Source organism: Eschrichtius robustus, chromosome X (genome assembly GCF_028021215.1).
Source record: "Eschrichtius robustus isolate mEscRob2 chromosome X, mEscRob2.pri, whole genome shotgun sequence".
Taxonomy (NCBI): Eukaryota; Metazoa; Chordata; class Mammalia; order Artiodactyla; family Eschrichtiidae; genus Eschrichtius; species Eschrichtius robustus.
Genome location: NC_090845.1, coordinates 129,238,780 through 129,262,249, shown reverse-complemented (window position 1 = coordinate 129,262,249; position 23,470 = coordinate 129,238,780). Strand labels below are relative to the sequence as shown.

The following is a 23,470-nucleotide window of genomic DNA, read 5'->3' as shown; positions in this document are numbered from 1 at the left end:
TAATCACTAGAGAGCTCTTGGATTAAATTTACAGTCATATAGGGTATAGTGCATCATGGCCTCGGACTCCCTTGTTTTTTACTCTATGCTTCTAGGTTTGGAGCCCATATAGTACTGTAAAAGACCCCCTGGGACCAGTCTCAACTCAGAGGTCACTACTGCATGTAATGTAAGAGACATTGCCCAGGTAACACTTTGGATATATTTTGTGTCAAAGTGCATCCAAATTTATGAAGAAATATCAATTTGAAGCCTATGAAATCAAACTCATGGGATAGATCTGAATCTTTTACATTTGTCAAAAAAAGAATTTAAGCTCAATAAGAAAAAAAGATGATATTCCAGCTAAGTCAGGTAAAACATCTGGATTTATGGGATGATGTTTCTCTTATTACTTCATTCCCAGCGTGATACATATTAAAACTATTTTGCTCAATGTTCTGAAGCAGACTCTATATCAAAAGTACAGTGGTGAAGTTGTTTTGTATATTACTGCAATGTTGTGCATCAGCACCAGTTGATGGAACTCTCAAAAGTAATGAAAGACAGCAAATGTAATGATCTACGGTCTTTGTCAACGCTCATTGGTTGAGTCATGAAGGGGTTTTACAAATATTTACTCCACCATTAACTTCAATTCGAGATTTCCTTTAAAAAGGGGGGAGGGGGTGCTCGCTTCGGCAGCACATATGCTAAAATTGGAACGATACAGAGAAGATTAGCATGGCCCCTGCACAAGGATGACGTGCAAATTCGTGAAGCGTTCCATATTTTTATGTAAAATAGATAGCTAGTGGGAAGCAGCCACATAGCACAGGGAGATCAGATCGGTGCTTTGTGTCCAACTAGAGGGGTGGGGTAGGGAGGGTGGGAGGAAGACGCAAGAGGGATTAGATATGGGGATATATGCATACGCATAGCTGATTCACTTTGTTATACAGCAGAAACTAACACCTTTGTAAAGCAATTATACTCCAAAAAAGATGTTTAAAAAAAGGGGGGGGGGATACTTGCCAAATATTCAATAATCAAAGCCAAAATTGATGCTATGATTTACATTTTCTCACCAGTACTACATTGCATCTCAATGAGTTGGAACTGAAGCTCCAAGGAAAGGAAAAGCTTGTGACGGAGCTAGAGAGGTACACAATTTTATACGCAAATAGAAACCTTTCAGAATTTATATAAATAATAATGACATTACACATTTTCCTATCCTGAATCAACATGAAGGTATTAATTGTAATAGACAGCGTTATATACATTGACTGCAAAAACTACAAGACAAATGTGAAGAACATTTTGCATATATTGGTACACTGAAAGTACTTTCAGCTTATGAAATACTCCCTTTGAATTCCGTATTAATAATACTGAGTTGATACAAGAATTAGTGAATTTAATTCACTTGGACATATGTAATTTGAAATTGATGCATTTTTGCTTCAAAGTGAAATCAATTTCTCTAAAAGAGTTGAGCCAGTTTTGGCCATGTGGATAGAGACATTAAAGGAAAATGCCTTTTTGGTAACTGTTTCAATTATTGGAAATATTTAAGTATGTTTGGGATAACTTGAACATATGAATCTAATTTTTCAACATTAAATTTTATGAAATGTAAATATAGATCAAGCATAGATCAAGCATTCCCAAGGAAACTGAGCATCTGATTTGAGATATGCTATCCATATAAAATATACGCCAGACTTTGAAGGCTTATACCAAAAAAATGCAAAACATCTTATTACTATTTTATATTGATTACATGTTGAAATGATGATATTTTAGATATACTGGGGTAAATGAAATGTATTATTAACTTGGTTTCACCTGGTTGGTTTTCTTAATTAAACTTTTTATTTTGAGATAATTGTAGATTTACATGCAGCATTAAGAAATAATGCAGAGAGAGCCTATGTACTCGTTACCTAATTTTCCATGATGGTAATATCTCCTGTGCTTCACCTACTCAACATATCCACTCTCTCTGAACTCCTGGCAATCACTGATCTTTTTCTGTCTCTATATTTTTGCCTTTTCTGAAATGTCATATAATTGGAATAATAAAATAGGTAGCCTTTTAAGGCAGTCATCTTTCAGTTAGCAATATGGCTTTGAAATCCATCCCTGTCTTCCTTGCCCGACGGGTCATTTCTTTTTATCATTGAATAATATTTCATTGTATGGATACACCACAGTTTGTACAACCATTCACTTATTAAAGGACGTCTTTTTTGCTTCCAATATTTGCAATCATGAATAAAAGTGCTATAAATATTCACATGCAGATAGCTATTCATGTAGGTGTAAGTTTTCAAATCAATTTAGTAAATACCTAGGAGCAAAATTGCTAGATTGCATATGGTAAACTATGGTTAGCTTTTGAGAACCTGCAAAATTGTTTTCCAAATGGTTGTACTGTTTTGGATTCCCACCTGCAACGGATGAGAGATTCTGTTGTTCCACATCCTTACCAGAAATTTTTATTGTCAGGGTTGTGTTTTTTTTTTTTTTAATTTAGCCATTCTAATAAATGTTTAGTGGACTATAATTGTTGATTACTTTGCAACTTCATAAAGACATATGATCTTGAGCATCTTTTCATGTGCTTATTTGCAATCTATATATTTTCATTGGTAAGGTGTCTGTTTATGTCATTTTTCTTTTCTTAATTGGCTTTTCTTGTTTTCGATTTTAAATATGTCTATTTTGGATACAAGTCCTTTATTAAATATGTGTTTTATAAATATTTTCTTCTGGCCTGTGGCTTAATTTTTCATTTTCTTAGAGCAGAAGTTTTGTTTTTTTTTAAATTTTAATGAAGCCCAACTATCAATTTTCTTTCATTGGTTGTGCTTTTGGAGTTTTAAAAACTCCTCTGTTTTCTACTAGCAGTATTATAGTTTTGCATTTCATATTTAGGTCTATGATCTAGATTTAGTAAATCTTTGTGAAATTGTAAAGTGTGTGTATAGGTTCTCTTTTTTTTTTGTATATATGGTCATGGAATTGTTCTAGAACCATTTGTTTATTTTTTCACTTTTAAGGTATTTATTCCACACATAATTCTGAAGTAGAATACACTTTTTAAAGTCAAGATGATTGTTGATGACAGCCTTGTTTAAACACAATTAAATCACAGAATCCAGTGGATTCAGAAGGGAACATACAGGTAATCTGACAGTGAGGCCTCACTTTGGTTTTATTCGTGAGAAAACATGTAGGCATTGAAAACTTCAAAACTATGCCTTCAAAAACTATGTAGTATGTAGAACTATTTGTTTAAAAGACCGTCATTTCCCCCACTGAGTTACCTTTGGTACTTTTTCAATAGGATTTTAATGATTTCAAAGAAAAGTGTTTTGTCAGTGACCCAGCATGACTTCTCTAGGGTCTTAGCACCATCCTCTTCTACCTCATCCCTAAGGAGGTCAAAACCAGGGAACTTGATTGGAATGTACAGGCCTGATTCATGGCTGTTTTCCATGTTTTGCTGGGACTTTTCTAACAAAAGAAAATGAGGCCAGTGAATTACATTTAACATTGAGCAGATTATTTTCCTTTTTTTTTTTTTTTTTTAAGGTTGCCGAGGAAGTGGTTTTCTGGCCATAGAAAGGAATGGGAAATTTAAGTCAATCAGCAGAATCAAGTGTTAAATATTCTTTGACCTGGTGTACCCTAGAAAGCTAAACTAAATTTTAGCTGGATAAATGAAAAGGACATATCCTATTTCTACCTCTTCTATGTTCATTTCTTCTGTTTTCTATTCAGTGTAAAGCTTACAGCTGAAATTCCTTAACACCATTAATGCTCTTATGTGGTAATTGGTTAGTACAGCAATATGTCATTTCAGTATAAGTGAATAGGTTAAGTCACAACAGACTGTTTATCATAAACATATTTAAAATGTATTTTGAATCTCATGGTTAATTTGGGTTCAGTGATATTGACTACTTACATACCTGCATTGAGTCTGAAGCAATGGCATTTTCCCCTGACACCATTTTCATATTTTAAAAATAAATATGATAGATTCTCACTGAGTTGAGTAAGGATCTGAATTTGGGCATTTCACTGACAAAGGAATATTCTCTGTTGCCTTTCTTTCTGTATCCCCTACCCTTTTGGATGGCATGAGAAGGTGGATCCTCAAGTACTGACTCCTTTTTCCTTCTGGCTTTGTATCTGGAATGAAACAGCAAGTAGAATCGCCATGTTTGTAGAGCCTGGGGGGTCCAACTAAGGTAGAAGGTTCTCTGAGATCTTTGTGACAGAGACAGTCCTGGAGACTGCCAGATGAGAGTAGAGGGAATAGCAGCAGAAGAGAAGATTTGCCTCTCCTCAGAGCTTGAAGATAAAGACCAGTGTTTCAGGGTTTTCTAAGGGACCTCGGTCTATGAATCCCTTCAAAGAACTAAACTTGTATGTTTACTAATTTGCTGTATATAGTATTTGATTGTCCTTCCCAATCCCTGATGAACCCAGTGAAACTGATTGGGGTGGGATGTTTCTGCCCTAGAAGAATTGCTCCTGGTACATGAGGGGAACTACAGCTAAACAAAAAGGTAGCCAGGTTTCAACATCAGACAGAGGAAATCCAGGAAGCATGAACTGAAGGGTGGTTCAAGGACATTGCCTGTGTCTGTGGTTGACTAGTGTGGAAGAAAGCACATAAAAAGCCTCTTTATCTTCTCTTTGAATTCTCCTCTCCTACCTTTACAGTGTTTAATCTTTCTTTCCTGAGAATTGTGATAAACATTATATCAACTTATTGTCCATTATACATATTGAAAAGACAATTCTTTTAAATAATATGCTCAGTTGAAGAAATTGCTCTTTCTTTTCAACTCCTAAAGTTTTGTTTGTATCTCCAAGAAACCTGGAAGCATAAATTTTTCATCCCCACATCTCAGCAGGTTGCCTAATGGTTTCCTATTTATTCAATGGTGACCCACAAAACCACTGCCTTCTGCCACTGGATTATTTGCCACTTCTCAAAAAGAGTCTCTAGCAAAAACAAATACTGTATGCTAACACATATATATGGAATCTAAAAAGAAAAAATGGTTCTGAAGAACCTAGGGGCAGGACAGGAATAAAGATGCAGACGTAGAGAATGGACTTGAGGATACGGGGAGGGGGAAGGGTAAGCTGGGACAAAGTGAGAGAGTGGCATGGACATATATACACTACCAAATGTAAAATAGATGGCTAGTGGGAAGCAGCCTCATAGAACATGGAGATCAACTCTGGTGCTTTGTGTTCACCTAAGGGGGTGGGATAGGGAGGGTGGGAGGGAGACACAAGAGGGAGGGGATATGGAGATATATGTATACGTATAGATGATTCACTTTGTTATACAGCAGAAACTAGCACACCATTGTAAAGCAATTATACTCCAATAAAGATGTTTAAAAAAAAAGACCCTCTAGCCGACTTTTATGGGTGCTAGGGGAATAGAAAATGGTGATTTAGAAATGAGAAGGATAACTCCATTATAGGGTCTCAGTAACATGAGGGAAGAAAGTCAATATAACTTTCAATACAGATGATCACCATTTAAATAGAATTAATGAAAAAGACAGAAGTTAGCTCTTAAAGAGGTACAATTAGAATATATCAAAAATTTCTTTTGAATATGATTTTGAATTTAAAATTGCAATTGACAAAATGGAAAAGAATATGATCAATGCTGAAAACTGAACCGAATTAGTAGACCAAAAAATCGAGTTGAAGAAAATCTAAAACAGATAAAAACAAAAACCATGAAGAGGAAAATAATAAACCTTATAGATAGATCCAGGAAAATGAAAAATTTCTGGAGAAGAAAATGGATCAATTGGAAGAAATATATGAATTAAACAAATGATAGAAGAAATTTAGCTTCACCGAAAGACTGGAGTCAGCAAACTGAAGGGGCTCAAGAGTGAAAAGGCTTAGTTGAACCAGCAAATTGAAAGGGCTCCTAGGGAGATTGATGGGAGAAAAGGTATACATACAGATATCCTAGGGAAATTTATGAATTCCAGTAATGTAACAATATCTTTAAAACTTCCAAGGTAGTTTACAAAGGATTCAGAGTCTTACTGGTTTTCTGAGCCGTAATACAAGAAGCAGGAAGTGACTAGGACATTCTTTACAAGCCGGTAGAAGATAAAGACTGTGATTCCAAAATCCTGTACCCATCCCAAACAGCAGTCATCTGGAGAGTAAAATTTAAAAAAATATATTTTTACATATGTGTGGATTCAGAGGGTATACCACCCATAAACCTCTACCTGAGGAAAAATGTTGAAGGCTGTCTTTTAATGAAATAACTGAATCGGAACAGAGGTAAAAACAGGGTAGTCAAAAGGAAGTCCTGTTAGAGTTACACCATATCTCCTAGAACATTATCAAGTAATGAGAACAATTCAGCAAGTCTGCTGGTCAACTACAAACAAAAACAGGCAAAACAGAAATAACTGATCAAAAATCTTGCATTAATATCCAGTTTTTTTCATAGTAATTAAATGGGTCATAGTGAAAATTAAATACTTGTTGATTATATATTGGTGGGGGAAATGGGATGGAAGACTTGAGATAAATCCTTAAGAGGATATACAGAAGTCAAGTCTTCAGATTAAATAGGATTTATATTATTTAGATTCATTGAGCATATATAATAGGTCAAGCACCATGATGTATGCATTATAAATGCTATCCGTGAGGCAGATGTTTTTTCACTTTATTGATGATAGAACTAAAGCACAGACATTTTAAGTTACTCCCACATGGTCATAAAATTTTTAAGTACAGAGCTGGAAATCCTTCCTCTGTCTTAATACAAGTCCAGTTTTTTCTACTACAAAATATGTAGACTATAAGTGGTATATGACAGTATTAATCAGGTTTCTCCAGAGAAACAGAACCAATAGTAGATAGACAGATAGCAAGATAGCAAGATAGATAGATAATTTATTATGAGAGATTGTCTCATGCCCATTATCTGCCATCTGCAAGCTGGAAGCCCAGAAAAGCTAGTTGTGTATTTCCAAGTCCAAACCTGAAGGCCTGAGGAACAGGAGCCACTGATGTCCAAGGGCAAGAGGTGATGGCTGTCCAAGTTCAAGCAGAGAGTAAATTCAGTCTTCTTCCACCGTTTTATTCTATCTAGGCCATCAATGAGTTGGATGATGCCCACCCACATTAGTGAGGGTGATCTACCAATTCATATGGTAATTCCTTCTGGGAACACCCTCACAGACACACTCAGAAATAATGTTTTACCAGCTATCTGGATATCCCTTACCCCAGTCAAGTTAGCACATAAAATTAGCTATCATAATGATTATACCAAATCAAGTAAGTTCCCCATCCCTAGTCTAATTCACCAATATTTGCGGAGGTCCTGTGTTCATAAAATGAACTATAAAGAAATTGAATTATTTCATTCATAAACTTATTTAGAATTTACCCAGGGCTTCAAAAGAGAGAGTGGCTAATGAAGGGATAAAAAAAAATATTACAGGGTCATAGTATAAGCACTTAGGAGAAAATAATTTATTTGGAAAGTCTTTTAGGACACTGTTGGCTTGTAAATATATGTAACCAGCAACTGATTTTTACTTTTATCCTATTAGTTGCGGGCAAATCAATTAAACTGTCTTTGCCTCAGGTTTCTTATCTGTAAAACTTGAAGAAGAAGAAGGAGAAGGAGAAGGAGAAGAATGGTATTTACTTAATAGGCTACTGTGCGTGTGAACTGTGTTAATACACATAACGTGCTTAGAAGAGTTTTGGGCATTTAGTCAGCAGTCACTATATATTTAGTATTAATTAGGCATGAATTCAGCTATGATGTGACCCCAATATCCAGATATACTATGTTAGCTATTGGTTTAAGATGGTCCATGTAAATGAAATGTCTGTTCTGAAAAAAAAAAATCTATCAAACTTGTTGAAAAATGTATCCTGACCTTCCTTAGAATTCTTGTGAATTCATGAATGTAAAAATAGACTTTAAGGATATATTTGATAGAGAAAATATTTCAAACTAAATATCAAGCAGACAAAAATATGTGTTCTTGTTAAAAAGTTCTTTCTGTGTCTGTTTATCAATATAATTTTTGTATAAAACCTCTAAAACATGTACATATAATGATGATTAAAGTTGGGTTTTGAGGTACTGTGGAATATTGCCATAGCCAATAATTACATTTAATATATCTGATCTATATTTTATTTCAGTCATAGATTTTATCATATATCAATAAACTTGAAGTTTGAAGTATCCCTATGATATAAAATAGAAACCCAATTTAAATATCCAATTTGAAATATTACCATTCTGAAAATCATTATTCCCATTCATATTTTCTTTCTCATGAAACACATACCAATAGCAAGAGGCCATTTTGTGGAAACTAAGAAAACAAATACAGATATTGTAATGTATGGCAGAGACAGAACAATAAAACTGGGTTGGATCAGCTGGTTCACACAGATGTCGTGCTGGTCTTTGGGCAGGAAAAAGATTAGGAAATTATTTTGATGACATGTTGATGGTTTGCATGATTAACAAATAAGAAAAGGCCATATATACTTTGCTAGGAGGCATGTAAAGTTTTAATTAATGATATGTCTAAGCATGAGACATTCAGATTCTGTTATTCAGTTATTTCTGATGATATTAAAACTTAGATATATGATAGTCATATATCTCATTTCTGACATGGCTTACACATATTCATATAACTGTAAAAATAAAGGAAGGATAAATTCATGAGTCCCAGTAATAATATAAAGTTTTCTTCTAGAAGTTGCAGAAACCACTATTGTGTAGTCTTTTACTGATGAAATGCTTGTCCTAGAAAAGTACACAACTAGCAGCTATAATATTCAGACATTCAATACACTTGGTCCATGGCTCAGTTGTAAAACATATTGGGTCAAATTCATGAAACTACAACAAGGACACACACTCTAGGTGGCTCCATGTTTTCTCATCCTGCTTAAGAGACAGAGCAGGAATGCCTCATATTACTAAGATCCTGATTTATATTTCATTAGTAGAAAATAGGTGAGAATATATTCAGAGAGCTAAGTATGACACTTTGGTGATCCACTTGGATTCTTCTTGGTATTTATTTACCCAAATATGATTGTAAAAGGACAGGTAAAGCATCCCAGGCCTGAGTAGGAGATGGTTACCTCAGGTCCCTCAGGAATGGGGGTCTGGGTTGGGTGCCAGGTAAGCCACTGAGGCCAGCATAGGTATGTAGACAAAAGAATGTTGCCTGCCATTTCAGTAAACAAAGAATGTTGCCAGCCATCAAGCCTTCAGCCTCTGCAACCTGCCTGATGGTGTGCCCTGAGGGGAATGCAGGATGGAGAAATACAGGATAATGGCCCCAGATAGTTAAGGTGCATATCAAAGGAATAATTTCATTGAGCCCAGAGTCTTGCATCTTCCCATACATAGAAAAGTGCTAAAATCATTAACTTGAGATGTCTGTTTTTTGTGATTAGCGGTAATCTTTTGATGTTCGACTACATTTTTTTTTCCCCCAGCAAAATCTCTTCTATATCCTGGCTCCTCCTTTACCTCAGAGCTATTTGAGAGCCTGTCTCCCAGGCAGGCTCTAGTCCTTAGTAAGGTCTCCAAATAAAACATAACACAACTTTTAGGTAGTGTTTTTTTCTTCAGTCGACAGGTGGTAGTTGAGAATCAGGAAAATCTAAAATAGATTTTGGGAGAGACAATGAGCCTCAGTTGTGCAGGGAATGAGGCTGCAGTTTGTCCATTAACTTTCCTCTTCTAGTTTCTTCTTAGTAAGAAAGGCCCACCAGAATCCTATAGGAGGAGCTCCCCAAATATGTGTGGAAGGGGGGCGTTTGGGAAGTACGTGAGATGGACTGTGTTAGACATGGTGATGCCTCACTTATTATCTGCTTCAGGAAAGGACTAGTTACCCAGCTGTCAGCTCCTTCAGGGTGTGTCTCAGCTACAGATGCTGCCTTACCTCATGTCATGCCCTTACTGGGGCAGGCCACATCTAGTGACTGAGCAAAGCTGGAATATTCAAGCCCAGCTAATTCAGTCCAAGGTGGTTCACTCACTGGAAATGCTCATCCCACGGCTGTGCTGCATATCACAAGCCTTTCTCCAAACTTCCTCTCAGCCCCTGCTATCAGAAGACCCATTAGATTGTTAGATGTATTATCTCACAATATTAGTGGTGACCCTAGAGCAGCATTTCTCATCCAGGGTTGTGCAAAATTCTAATGTTCTGCAAGATGTCACTAGGGGTTATGAAATATCTTGAAGAAGGAGGAAGAGGCAGAGGAAGAGGAGGGAAGTTAATTTTGAAATTCTGGAGCCAAGCGTGCACTGATAGACAGTGGCAAAATACTCCCATGAGCAATGACATTGTAAGTCTTTCAGCCCCCTACGGCAATGAGCAATAGGATGATGTTCATTTGGTTGAGTCTATTCTCTGCATTTGACTTAGATCATTGATCATTGGCAAGCACTATATTTCATGGAATGAATGGAGGACAGAAATTGATGATGACACTCTTTTCCTTCAGAATACCTCCCCCAATCCCCCCTTACACAACTGGCTCTCATTATCTACAGTGTATTCACATATTCGTTCAACGATACTTCTGTGAAAACAAATTTAGTAATAGAGTACAATATCTACAGTTCTTTTTTTGTCTTTAGCCTTACAGTATCCAGTCAAAATGACATTTTCCAAAGTAATTTAGGTTAGTTCTTTTCTTCCCCACTCCCTTCTGTGTGGTTCTTTCTAATATCAATATATTTCTTTGCTCTGGTTTTTATTCCGTTTTATTTCCCCACACATTCATATTAGTTTTAATTGTTCTTTTACTTCAGAAAACTGTGAAACATTACTATGGCTTTAAGAGATACAACTATACAAAAATGTATGCTTAGAGAAATGTTCACATAAATGTTATTTGTTCCTCATCTCTGCTAACTCATTCCCATTCTCTCCTTCTTTGCACCTTCTCCCAATACTTAATTTCTTTAGTTTCTGATGTAACTTTTTCGTATTTATTTTGCACAGATAAGCAGATGCATGCATATTTATGTTGCCTTCTTTCTTACATGGAGAGTAGCCTACTGAAGACACTCTATTTGCACTTTGCTTTTTAAAATTAATATATGAAGGAAATCATTCTTTTCTTAAAATTAATTAATTAATTATTTTATTTATTTATTTTTGGCTGCATTGGGTCTTCGTTGCTGCCCACGGGCTTTCTCTAGTTGCGGCAAGTGGGGGATGCTCTTCGTTGCGGTGTGCGAGCTTCTCGTTGCAGTGGCTTCTTTTGTTGCAGAGCACAGGCTCTAGGCATGCAGACTTAAGTAGTTGTGGCACACAGGCTCAGTAGTTGTGGCTCGTGGGCTCTAGAGCTCAGGTCAGTAGTTGTGGCACACGGGCTTAGTTGCTCTGCAGCATGTGGGATCTTCCCGGACCAGGGCTCGAACCCATGTCCCCTGTGTTGGCAGGTGGATTCTTAACCACTGCGCCACCAGGGAACTTCCTGGATATCATTCTTTATTTTCACAGCTGCATTAGGATTACATAGAGGTATCGTAGTTTATTCAATTTCTCTACTAGGGAAAGGCATTTAGATGATTTCCTATATTTCCTAAACATTACAATTACAAACAATGCTGCAATCAATAAACTTGTAAATATGTCTTCTGTATTTTTGGAAGTGTATCTTCAGGGTAGTTTCCAACAAGTCATATTTCTGGGTCAGAAGATAAATTGCATGTTTAGTTTTCTTAAGTATTTCCAGATTTCTTTCTGGAAAGGTCTTGCCAGTCTGCATTCCCACCAACAATGATTTCCCACAGCCTCGTCAAGATTTGTTGATACATTTAAAAATTTTTACCAGTTTGATAAGTGAGAAATGAGATTGCAGTATTGTTTTAATTTGCATTTTTCTACTTTGGGGATTATGTGGGCAGTATCTATATTCCATGTATATGTATGGCTGTAAATTATCTGTTCTTGTCTTTTCTCCAGATTTCTATTGGGCTTTATTCCTTTGCTGTCTTTTAACTTTTCAAATGGTGTTTATTGCATGTAATATATGTGTATATATGTATGTATATGGTCAAATTTTTAAATCTTTGGTTTTGAGTCACAGAAGTTTTTTTCTAACACTCAGATTAAAGAGGAATGCACCCATGCCTTTTTTCTAGTATTCTTATTGTGGTGTTGTTATTGTTACTATTATCATTTTTACTTTAGATACTTTATTCATTTAGAGTTTATTCTTGTTTATGGTGGGAGATTTAAAAGTAAGTTTATCTTTTTCATATACTAAATTTTCATATATACTTGGATATAATTCTGAACTTTCCATTCTATTCCATTAGTCTATTTTTCTATTCATACAGCAAGCTGCTTTAATTAGACACTATATTTTGCTTTAATGTCTGGTAGGGCTCGTCCCCTCTTTATACTTTTTCTTTCTCAGTGTTTCCTTGCTAATCTTGAATGTTTGTTTCCCCATATGAAATTTAGTATCAATTTGTCTAACACTGTAGAGTAGTTTGTGGGTATTTTTTATTGGGATTATATTGAGTTTATAAATGAATTTATGAGAATACTCATCTTTTAACATAGAATTACCTTATCCAGGAATAATAGATGCCTTTTTATTTGTTCTATTTGAGTCTTTCTGGAGAGTTTAAAATTTTTCCTCATGTAAGTTTGCATATTATTTGTTAAATTTATCCCCAAGGATATTAATCGTCCATTTATTCCTGTGAATAGGGTTTCTTCTGTCATTATATCCTGTTTAGTGTTCCTGTTTTTGAAGACTATTGATTTTTATGTTAATATTATATCTTACTATTTTACTGAATTTGTTTACTGTTTGAGTTAGTTTAATCATGGATTCTCTTAAAATTTCTAAGTACACATAGAAGTAGTTTTATTCTTCATCATGTACTATTATGTATTATATATAATTGATTTTTTCCTGTCTAATTAAATTTACTAATAATTCTAGTACAAATTGAAACAGTAGGTGATATAGTGGAAATCTTTGCCTTGTTTCTTATCTTAATGGAAATAATGCTAATGTTTCCCTATTAAATAAGTTACTGGTTTTAGCATATATTTATCTATATATCCTATATATCCTAAAGCCAGTAACTGATTTTATGTTGGCGGCTTGTCAAATGCCTTTTCACGATCAATGGAAATAGTAATATATCTTTTCATTATTAATGTAGTAATGCTTTTAATGGTTTGCCTAATGTTGAACCAACTTTGCATTATTGGAACAAATCCCAGTTGATTATGGTGTATTGTTTTCTTAATGTGATATTGGATTCTGTTTGTTAATATTTTATTTAATATTTTTGCTTTGGTATTCATGAGTGATGTTGTCTGTAGTCTTTCTTTTTTACTCTGTCTGCTTTAGACCATGTTATACTTAGTTCTAAAGAGAATTACAGAAGATTTATTTTTTCTTTTCAATGCTCTTGAATAATTTCTAGAGCATTTGATTATCTGGTCTTTAAAGATTTGCTATCATTCTTCTCTGAACCTTCCTTGCCCTCGTGCTTTTTGGGGGGGAGGGGCACTTAATAAATTCCTCTATTTATTCAATGGAAATTGGTCTGCTTGAGCTTTTTAAACAAATAAGATAACTTCTGGTAATCTGTATTTCCCTAAGAAATTACCCATTTCATCTAGGTTTTTAAACATATTTGCAAAGATGTTTGCAACTTAGTCTCTTTTGAGTTTTAAATTTTTTTCTCTATTTCAATTGTTATTTCTTTCCTGTCATATCATTTTGCAATTTTGTGCTTTCTTCATGTTTTATTGATCATCTTATCTAGTGATTTATGGTTTTTTTCCAAAAAAAAGCACAAGATTTTGATGTATTATTTAGATATAGTCTTTTCTCTACCTCGCAGGCTTTTTCTTTTATCTTTAGTATTTTTTTTTTGCACTTGCTATTGACTTACTTTTTTGTTCTTTATCTTATTTTATGGGTCAGGGATTCATTCATTTACATTTTTCATTTTTATTGATAAAAAGTTTTAGTGTAGAGAACAACCTGCATGGCACCCAACCTTTGACTTTAAATTGGATTACACCATATACATGTTATATTTAGTCCTTTTCTAGGATGAGAGACTTTATTGTTTAGTAGCATAATTTAATCCATTTGTATTCAGTATTACTATTTTTGATCAAAATTCTGTAATTCAATTTTATGAATTTTATTTTTATGCCTCCTTATCACTAACTTCTTTTAAAGTCATCGACTCTGTTTCATTCTTCCTTTCTATGCTGCCTCTATGCTCTTATTATTTTTAGTATTATCAAATGCTTTGAAATTTAATTGAAGTATAGTTGCTATACAACATTATATAAGTTACAGATGTACAATATAGTAATTCACAGTTTTTAAAGATTATACTCCATTTATAGTTATTATAAAATATTGGCTATATTCCCTGTGTTATACAGTATGTACTTGTGGCTTATTTATTTTATACATAATAGTTTGTACCTCTTAATCCCCTACCCCTGTGTTGTGACCCCCCTTCCCTTTCCCCACTGGTAAGCACTAGTCTGTTCTCTATATCTGTGAGTCTGATTCTTTTTTGTTATATTCATTAGCTTGTGTTTTTTAGGATCCACATATAAGTGAGATCATGCAGTATTTGTCTTTCTCTGTCTGACTTATTTCACTTAGCATAATGCCCTCCATCAATGTTGCTGCAAATGGCAAAATTTCATTTTTTATATAGCTGAGTAATATTCCATTGTGTGTACACACACAAACACACACACACAGACACACACTTAGGTTGTTTCCATATATTGGCAATTTTAAATAATGCTGCTATTAACAATGGGGTGCATGTATCTTTTCAAATTTGTGCTTTAGTGTTTCTTCACATATATACCCAGGAGTGGAATTCCTGGGTCATATGGTAGTTCTATTTTTAGTTTTTTGAGAAAACTTCATACTGTTTTCCACAGTGGCTGTATCAATTTACTTTCCCACCAACAGCGTACAAGGGCTTCCTTTTCTCCACATCCTCGCCAACATTTGTTATTTGTGTTCTTTTTGATGATAGCCATTCTGACAGGTGTGAGGTGATATCTCATTGTGGTTTTGATTTGCACTTCCCTGATGATTAGCAATGTTTAGCATCTTTTCTTGTGCCTGTTGGCTATCTGCATTTCCTCTTTGGAAAAATGTCTATTCAGGTCTTCTGCCCATTTTTTAATCGGGTTGTTTGCTTTTTTGATGTTGAGTTGTATGAGCTGTTTATATATGTTGGATATTAATCCCTTATTGGTCATATCATTTGAAAATATTTTCTCCTATTCAGTATGTTGTCTTTTCATTTTGTCAGTGGTTTCCTTTGCTGTGCAAAAGTTTTGAATTTAATTAGGTCCCATTTATTTATTTTTGCTTTTATTTCCTTTTCCTTAAGAGCTGGATCCAAAAAAATATTGGATAAATTGGATAATATATTCTTACCACATTTTAATCATGCTCACTTTTTTCAAAACAGCCTTGAACTTACATATTTTTTACTACAAAGTCAAAATTACAGGTATGCATTATCTACTTCCTACAGAAATAGGTAACTTAGCATTTTAAAATTTTTCTGATGCTTCTTGTATTTCTTAATTATTTTCTTTATATAATTTGGAGTTTTGGAACTATTAGATTATCTAAAATTATTTGTTTTACATTATTTACCTTCTCTTCGAAGAATAATTTTACATTTTGTATTTCAACCATACTAATACATTCAGATTCTAACTTTATTGCAGGTATAAATGGTTTCTATGTTGATTGCCAAGATAGTTTTACCACTCCCTTCCCATTTATAAGCTTTTAGTTTTAATTTGCTTCTATGTTGGTTAGATTACATCTTTTTTTTTTTTTAACTTAGGATCCTAAATGGCTGGTCATAATTTGTCAACATTTGATTATACTTTGGTTAAAATTATGAGCATTTACTTTTCTGATGCCTAAATATATGAAAACTAGAGTCATATACCCAGCTGTTGAATTACAAATTTCTGAAAATATTGTTCCATTTATTTCTGATTGTGTGTTGCTTTTATTTATTTATTTATGTGTTTATAGTTATTGTTATCATCTTTACTAGAATTATTACTGTGAAAGCCATCCTTTGGCATGGCTCTTGAAGACCCTACCTCCTGATACTGATCTCTTGTATAATCTCCTCACCTTGAATGTGGGCTCTACATAGTGGCTTTTTTCTAATAAAGAGATTACGGCAAAAGTAATGGGATGTCACTTCTATGATTACATTACAAAAGACTGTGACTTTCATCTTGCTAGCAATTCTCATTCTGATGAGGTCAACTGCCCCATTGTCAGATCCTCGATGGAGAAGCCCGCCTGGCAAGGAATCAAAGGAGATTTCTGGATAGTAGCTCATGAGGGATTGAGGCCTCAGTTCAACAGCCTGTGAGGGAAATGAGTCCTTCCAACAACCACATAAATGAGCTGGGAAGTGGAACTTTCCTGAGTTGAGGTTTTAGATGAGAGCAGAGCCTAACTGCAGCTTGTGAGAAACATAGACCCAGAGGATCCAGCTAAACTGTTCCCAGTTTCTGGACCCACAGATTCCGTCAGATAATGAATGTGTGCATTTTTAAATTTGCTGCATTTTGAGTTAATTCGTAACATAGCAATAGATTAAAAAAAACAAAACCAAAAACAATTAGCACCTATTTGTACTCTTCGTCTGCTCAGGAAGCTCCTTGCATTTGTTTTCCAAAACACTGCTTTAGTCTTCTGACACACTGGCTCCTCTATGTAGGAGTTCTTATATGCAATTTTTAATTTCTAGAAATTCGTGTATTATTTATTCCATTTCATTTTTAATTTTTACCTCTCATTTATTCTTTAATTTTTAATTTTATCTTGTTGCTTATTCCTTCGTTTTCATTTAGTTTAATAGTGCCCTTGCTCTCTTGAATGATACTGAGCTTGAAGAGGAGATATAGGTAAAAGTACATATTCTTTTTCCTGCACTAACTAATATACTTTTTATCTACTTTGTTATGGTCAACTCAATTTTATGCTATGGGATCTATGATATGATACAAGACCTATGATAACAAGACATCATTTTGGTTTTGTTATGTTTTATGTTTGCTTATCTTAGGAAAATAAGAGAGATGTCTAGGTCTGTGATTGACCCAAATTAACACGAATAGAGTATTTTCTCTGATCCCTTGACTTTTCTCCTGGATGTTGCTATTACTCTTTTCTCTTATCATAGAGTGCAAGTTCTTATAAGATTGATTATATTAATAAAATGTTTTTCACGTTCAGCTGTATGTTTTGCCCTGCTGTACTTCATATAGAGCAGGTAACTGGGTTGGGATCCTGCCACCAGTGTCAGAGAAAACTACTGTGCCCTGCTTGTTTTGTAATTGATGAACTAGGTGCTTTCAAAAGTCAATTTGTAGCCATTGAAACAATTCTTAGTAGTTAGGTCCCTTTATGTTTCTTACCCACTCTCACTTCCAATCCTTTCTCTTACAGCGTGTAACAATATGTGCTGAAGGTGGGCTTTGAGTTGTTTGTTTTTTCTTTAGGTATCATATTCACTCCTTCTCACACATCCCATTAACCCATTAATATGGAAGCTTTTAGAAATACTCTTTATCTTAATACTGTTTATAATAAGGCAGATTGGTATACCCATTTTAAAGGCGTGAAAGTTATGCCTTAGAAAAGGTAAATAATTCAACTAAGTTAACCTGGATATTAAAAGGCAAAGCTGAGATTAGAATCCAGGTGTTCTCACTTCTAGTTTAGTGACTTGTTCCTTTGTATATCACTATTTAATTTTTTTCTCAAACAATTCTCTCGAGCAGTTTGAAGGGAAGAATAGAATGACTCAGCAGATGCCAGTTGTCCTTGGAGATAATTCTTTGGGTAGTTGGGAAATTATATGAAATTATATTCTGATATTTCACACTCTTACATGATGATTAACCTCGGTCTACTAACAAAGGATTTAAATGAAACCACAGTTTAATTAGCATATATAACCAAATCATAATTCTCTAAATTACTCCTTTCTCTCTAAAATCATGTTTCCCAAGTGGATATCAGCTGTGGAAGTTGGTTGGTATTTATGTTTTCACCCACTTGCTTTAGAAAACTCATGGTTTACCAATTTTTGTTGTATTTAGATAATACCCTAAAAAGTGATTAAAATATAATGTGATGCCCACACAGGATTTGATGACAAAACATTTTCTGGCGGACAAGAGTAGTCATTCAATTTAGCATAACCAGTGTCAGACATTTAGAAAACTCTGACAACAAAGTATTATAAACTGTAGCAGGGTCAAGGAAACACAAACGAATTATGAAGCACAAAAGCAAAACAGAAGACTTCGCTTTATACTCCAGTAGTATGACTATCTTGAAAATGGGCTTCTGGATTAAAAATTTCTGTTTGCTGTGGTTGAATGCTTAATTATATATTTTACATATGTGACTCATTTCCTGTATTCCTCACGTGGCCTGGGAGGCCTCCAAGGGGAGGGCACTCAGGCCTGTGAGCTGTGTTGTGACCTGTGGCACTAGGACCCCTTGGAGAGTGGTGAGGATGTAGCAGGCGGTACCAGGACCCAGGGGAACCACTGTGGGCCTGTGGAGGCTCTTGGCCCTGCAGCAAGATGAGAGAGGCCTGAGAAATTTAGAAAAATAAATAAATGCATGCCAAGCTTTAAAATGTATCCATATTATAATTAGCACTTCTATAAAATACATTTATACTACGGATTTTAATATTCCTCCAACTTTTAACTGTAATGTACATTCATTTAATTTTTCTATAGGCATCTATTAGTAACTGAGTATTAAAAACTGGGGCACTTTGGGGTATATACAGAAAATAATTGCTTCCAAGATCTGTTTGACCTCACAATAACCTATTTTCAATTATCCCTGTTTTCATGATAATAACATTCAGGCACATACCTCCTACCATGTCATTCTGAGTCTTTGATAGGGTATCTGTATATCAATAACAATTCTTTTTAAAAAGTATGATTGCCAGTCCATAAAAGTGTCCCCACCCAAAAAAACAGACAAAGGAAACGCTCAAGCAAAAATCATCTCTTTAGCAGCAGCCTCGCACATGAGATCATTTTTTTTTCATTCAAACATTGACACTGAGTTTAGAAACAAGCATCGTGTTGTTAAAGAAAACTTTCAGAGTGTTGGAAATGAGTAGCAATACATGTGTTGTTGTTCTGGTTCAAGTAATAAGCAGCTATATTATCTTGTGGATGTCATTCAGCCCTTCTGGTTTCAGTAACCAGACTGGAAAATGGTAAAATTATTGTAAGACTAGATAAAAGACTATTATAATTACCAAGTGTTGTCTGATGATCGTAGCAGTAGTGATGTTGAGAAATGGTGGGAGTCTGGATTAATTTTCAAAGTAGAGGCAACAGGATTTGCTGTTAGTTTGGTTTGTGGTGTGACTTACCTTATTTGACACAACTATGTTCATCTGTTAAATGGGGATAAAATTAATGAGTTTCTCTCTCATGAGGAGATTGTTATGATTAAGGGAGCTAGTGTATGTAAAATGCTTAGCATAATGCTTATGACATAGTGAGTGATAAGCTAATTATATTTTAAGAGACTTCAAAAAGGAAGCCTTTGGCCCCAAGGGTAGCACTTCATCAAATCCAATTCAGTTCTCCAGCCGTCTAGAAAGCCAGATTTATTATGACTTTGCAGCTATGATGTGGGGAAAAGAAAATATCATAAAATATTTTTCAGTCTCCTTGCCTTTTGCTCTGCGGGTGAGGATTATTTCATACTAAAATATCAGGCATGCCTTTTTAAATTGGTGGCATTTTGAGGTCAAGGTCAATTCTTTGCCTTGGTATTACTGGTCTGGACTAAAGAGTGAAACTTCAAAGATCTGGCTCGTTTCCAAAGACATTTTTATTTTATATACTTAAGTGGCAGAACTCCACTAACAAGCTTTCCTCTCTGATTCCACTTAAAGGAACCTGAAGAGCTAATAGAAGTGTATGCATCAGTGCTAGTCATAAAAATAAGGTACTTTCTATGCATGATATGTACTTTTATATGCTTTCTTTTCTCCATCAATGCTAATGAAGTATTGTAGTTATGCGTAAACAGCCACATTTTCACCACTGCTTCAGCCTCATTCATTTAGTGATACTGGAAAGTTCCTTTTTTTCTTGCATGTATGTTCTTGTTTAAAAGTCCCTAAAGGCCCATAAAGGCTTTATTTTCTCAATATAATATTTTATGGACATACAAAATTTAAAAATTCAGTCCTTGGAAGTGTTCCCTGATTTCACTGTACCATTATTATTGATGCCTTTATCAAAAACCTATTCTAGGCAACTGATTTGACTCATAATAAAATCCACCTTAGATTGTTCCACAAAAAATTAGCCTGAGTTTCTCAGTCAGTGGACTCTAATCCTCGCCTAGTTTTCTGCTACCTTGTAATCACCACAGGCAACACCAGCCTAGATGGAAAGCAGAGCAACCCCTCTGTGCTCCAAACAATTGTCCGGGGTAAATATCAGCTCTGCCTGGGCTGGTTGTGTTTGAGTGTACATATGGGTATATATGTGAGTCTTGTGTGGAAGAATAATATAGTTGACCCTTGAACAACGGGGGAGAGGGGGTTAGGGGTGTCGACCCTCTGCACAATCGAAAATCCATGTATAACTTAGAGTTGGCTCTCTGTATCCCTGGTTCCTCCATATCCATGGTTCCTCCATATCCACAGATTCAACCAACGCAGATTGTGTAGTACTGTGGTATTTACTATTGAAAAAAATACGTGTATAACTGGACCCATGCAGTTTATACCCATATTGCTCAAAGGTCAACTATAGAATTTCAAGGTGGAGGAAAAGTGATCTTAGGATACCAGTCAGCAATGAATAATATAACCTGCTTTTATGCTTGAATCCTCTTAAACCGTAGGGAAACCATGCTTTAGAAGAGAATCAGTGTCTGATTAGAACGCTGTTTTTCAAACTTTCACATAAAATAAATGCAGAAGTGTAAGATGCAATTGTAAACGAGTGTAGATAGACCATAAAAATCAGTCTGTAATTAAAGGAAATAATTTGTACTTTAAAGTACAAAAGACTCGATAAATATTAATCCTTAGTAAGTACACATATTTACAAGACAAAGATCTCAAAGAGCAACACTGGAATCAAGATAATGGAGCAGGAAGTTCTAAATTATGAAGAAAATGCATTTCCAACCTGACCGTATCTCTGCCAGACATTCAGTACCTGGTTCACATTACAGGTCTGGCAGATGCCCTGACCTTGGTTAGCCCTATCCTTCCTGGAGCTCACTATGAATTTATGCACTGACTTTCCCAACAGGGGATCTTATAAACTTTCAGGGAACCTGTGAACTGACTTTTCAGCTTATCTAATCCTGGGAGTCTTTACTTAATAGTGGCAATGTTACCCCTTCCTAACACAGCTCGATTTGTGCTTGCTACTCAGTTCTTCGATATGAAGCAAGTTATTATCTAGGAATGCGTACTTAAGTGGCAGGAATATAGGGAAAAGCAAGAGAATTATTATTATCTCAAAAATCAGGGTATTAATTATCTGTGGGGAGGAGAGAGATACGTGGGATACTAAAGTACTTGTCATGTTGTCTTTCTTAACTGTGATTGTGATGTGAGTCATGGCCCCTCCAATATGTCTACTCCCTAATCCCCAGAACCTGTGAATGTATTAGCTTACACGGTAAAAGGGACTTTGGAGAAGTGACTAAGTTAAGGACCTTGACCTGGGGGATACAGGTATCCCCCGCTTTTTGGAAGTTTGCTTTATGCCACTTTGCTTTTATGAAAGCCCTCCATTAGTACCTTTATTCGCTAACCAAAAGAAATTTGAAGTGGATTTTCACTTTGATGCACAAAAGTTTTAAATGTGGATGATATCTATTTTTTCCTTGGTTGTGTTTCTCATGTCAGATCTAGGAAACTGTTGCCAATCCAGGGCCCCAAATACTTAAACATTTGTGTTTTCTTCTAAGAGTTTTATAGTATTAGTTGTTACATTTAGATATTTTATCCATTTAGAATTATATTTTGTATATGGTATGACGTATGGTTTCCTGTAATCCAAGATTATTCCAGAGCTGATCTTGGAAATCAGCATATTGTTCACAGCAATCTACTATACGAGATGTGTGTAAGCATGTCCTGTTGGGAGGTTTTGTCTAAAAATGTAGGGGATCTTACAGCTTGGACTCCAAAGTTAGTCCTCTGGGGAGAGTCCAATGAGCCCTATATTTGGCATGTGTAGTTATAATATCAAATAGAAAAGTCACAATTCCAAAAAAGCAAGAAATCACTATATTGCCACTAGAGAGGATGCATGAAAATGGTTTACCTAGTTTAGCACCTGGCATATAGAAGGCACAAAGTCAAGTGTACCAATAATCATTACTTTTCTCTTATTTAATTATTTTTACAAAGGTATAATCACTAAGGATGGTTCAATAAGCACTCACAGTATTCATGGCAAAAGAATCATTCTGGAAAATATTTGGTTGAGTTCGACTGAGGAAGCACACATTCTTACTATTAAACAAAACAAAGCTTAATGTTCAAGATTTACAACTATTAGATTTAACTGCAGCACACCAAACATATTAAACAATATTATTCAAAACTCAGTAAAGATCATTCACAGAAATTATCTGCTGCTGATATAATAAAGAGAAAATCTATTTTCATTTAGATAAATTCTTATGTTTTCAAGATTTAGTATAAAGAAAAGTCCTTTTCATAATGTCTTGGAGATGAAAATGGAGATTTCCGTAATGTTCATGGTTTCAGATTCAATTTCCCGACACCCACCTTGGACTAAATGTATTTAGCATAACCTACATTATACCCCCCAAATAACAAATAATGTTTCTTCTGAATGAATCATACCTATAATCTCCTCTTCCCTCTATTATTCTATTTTCTTCAGTTAAAATTAATCTGTTTCATCTCTTCAACTCAATTGTAACCATAAAGATTTATGAGTACACGTCTATCTCAATTGCTTTCAAATATAAAAATACTAATTTCATTGTCCTTGATACTTCTATTATTTGACTTGCATGATGCTTAGTTTAGGTTGTCTTCTGAAGCATTATTAGATTTTATTATTAAATAATTTCATTTAGTCCTATTTTAAAAGAGTTTTACAATGTAACTTGGCAATAAATTAATGTGTTTTCAGTGCTATCAGCAGGAATATTATTAAATGAATGTATTCCTTTGGTTTACAAGTAATTGGTCTAAATGATACGCCATGTTCTAAAGAAATAGTTTCTTTTATTAACCTCAATTTTGATGATGCAAATCTGAAACCTA

The 23,470-nt window shown here is 34.8% G+C and overlaps 1 non-coding gene across 1 annotated transcript; it reads left to right on the top strand.

The window, feature by feature from the left end:
* The first annotated feature begins 668 nt into the window (after positions 1-668).
* On the top strand, positions 669-775 carry LOC137757543 (U6 spliceosomal RNA). Its single transcript, XR_011072384.1, has one exon. It is a non-coding gene; the product is annotated as a U6 spliceosomal RNA (small nuclear RNA).
* Positions 776-23,470: the final 22,695 nt, after the last annotated feature.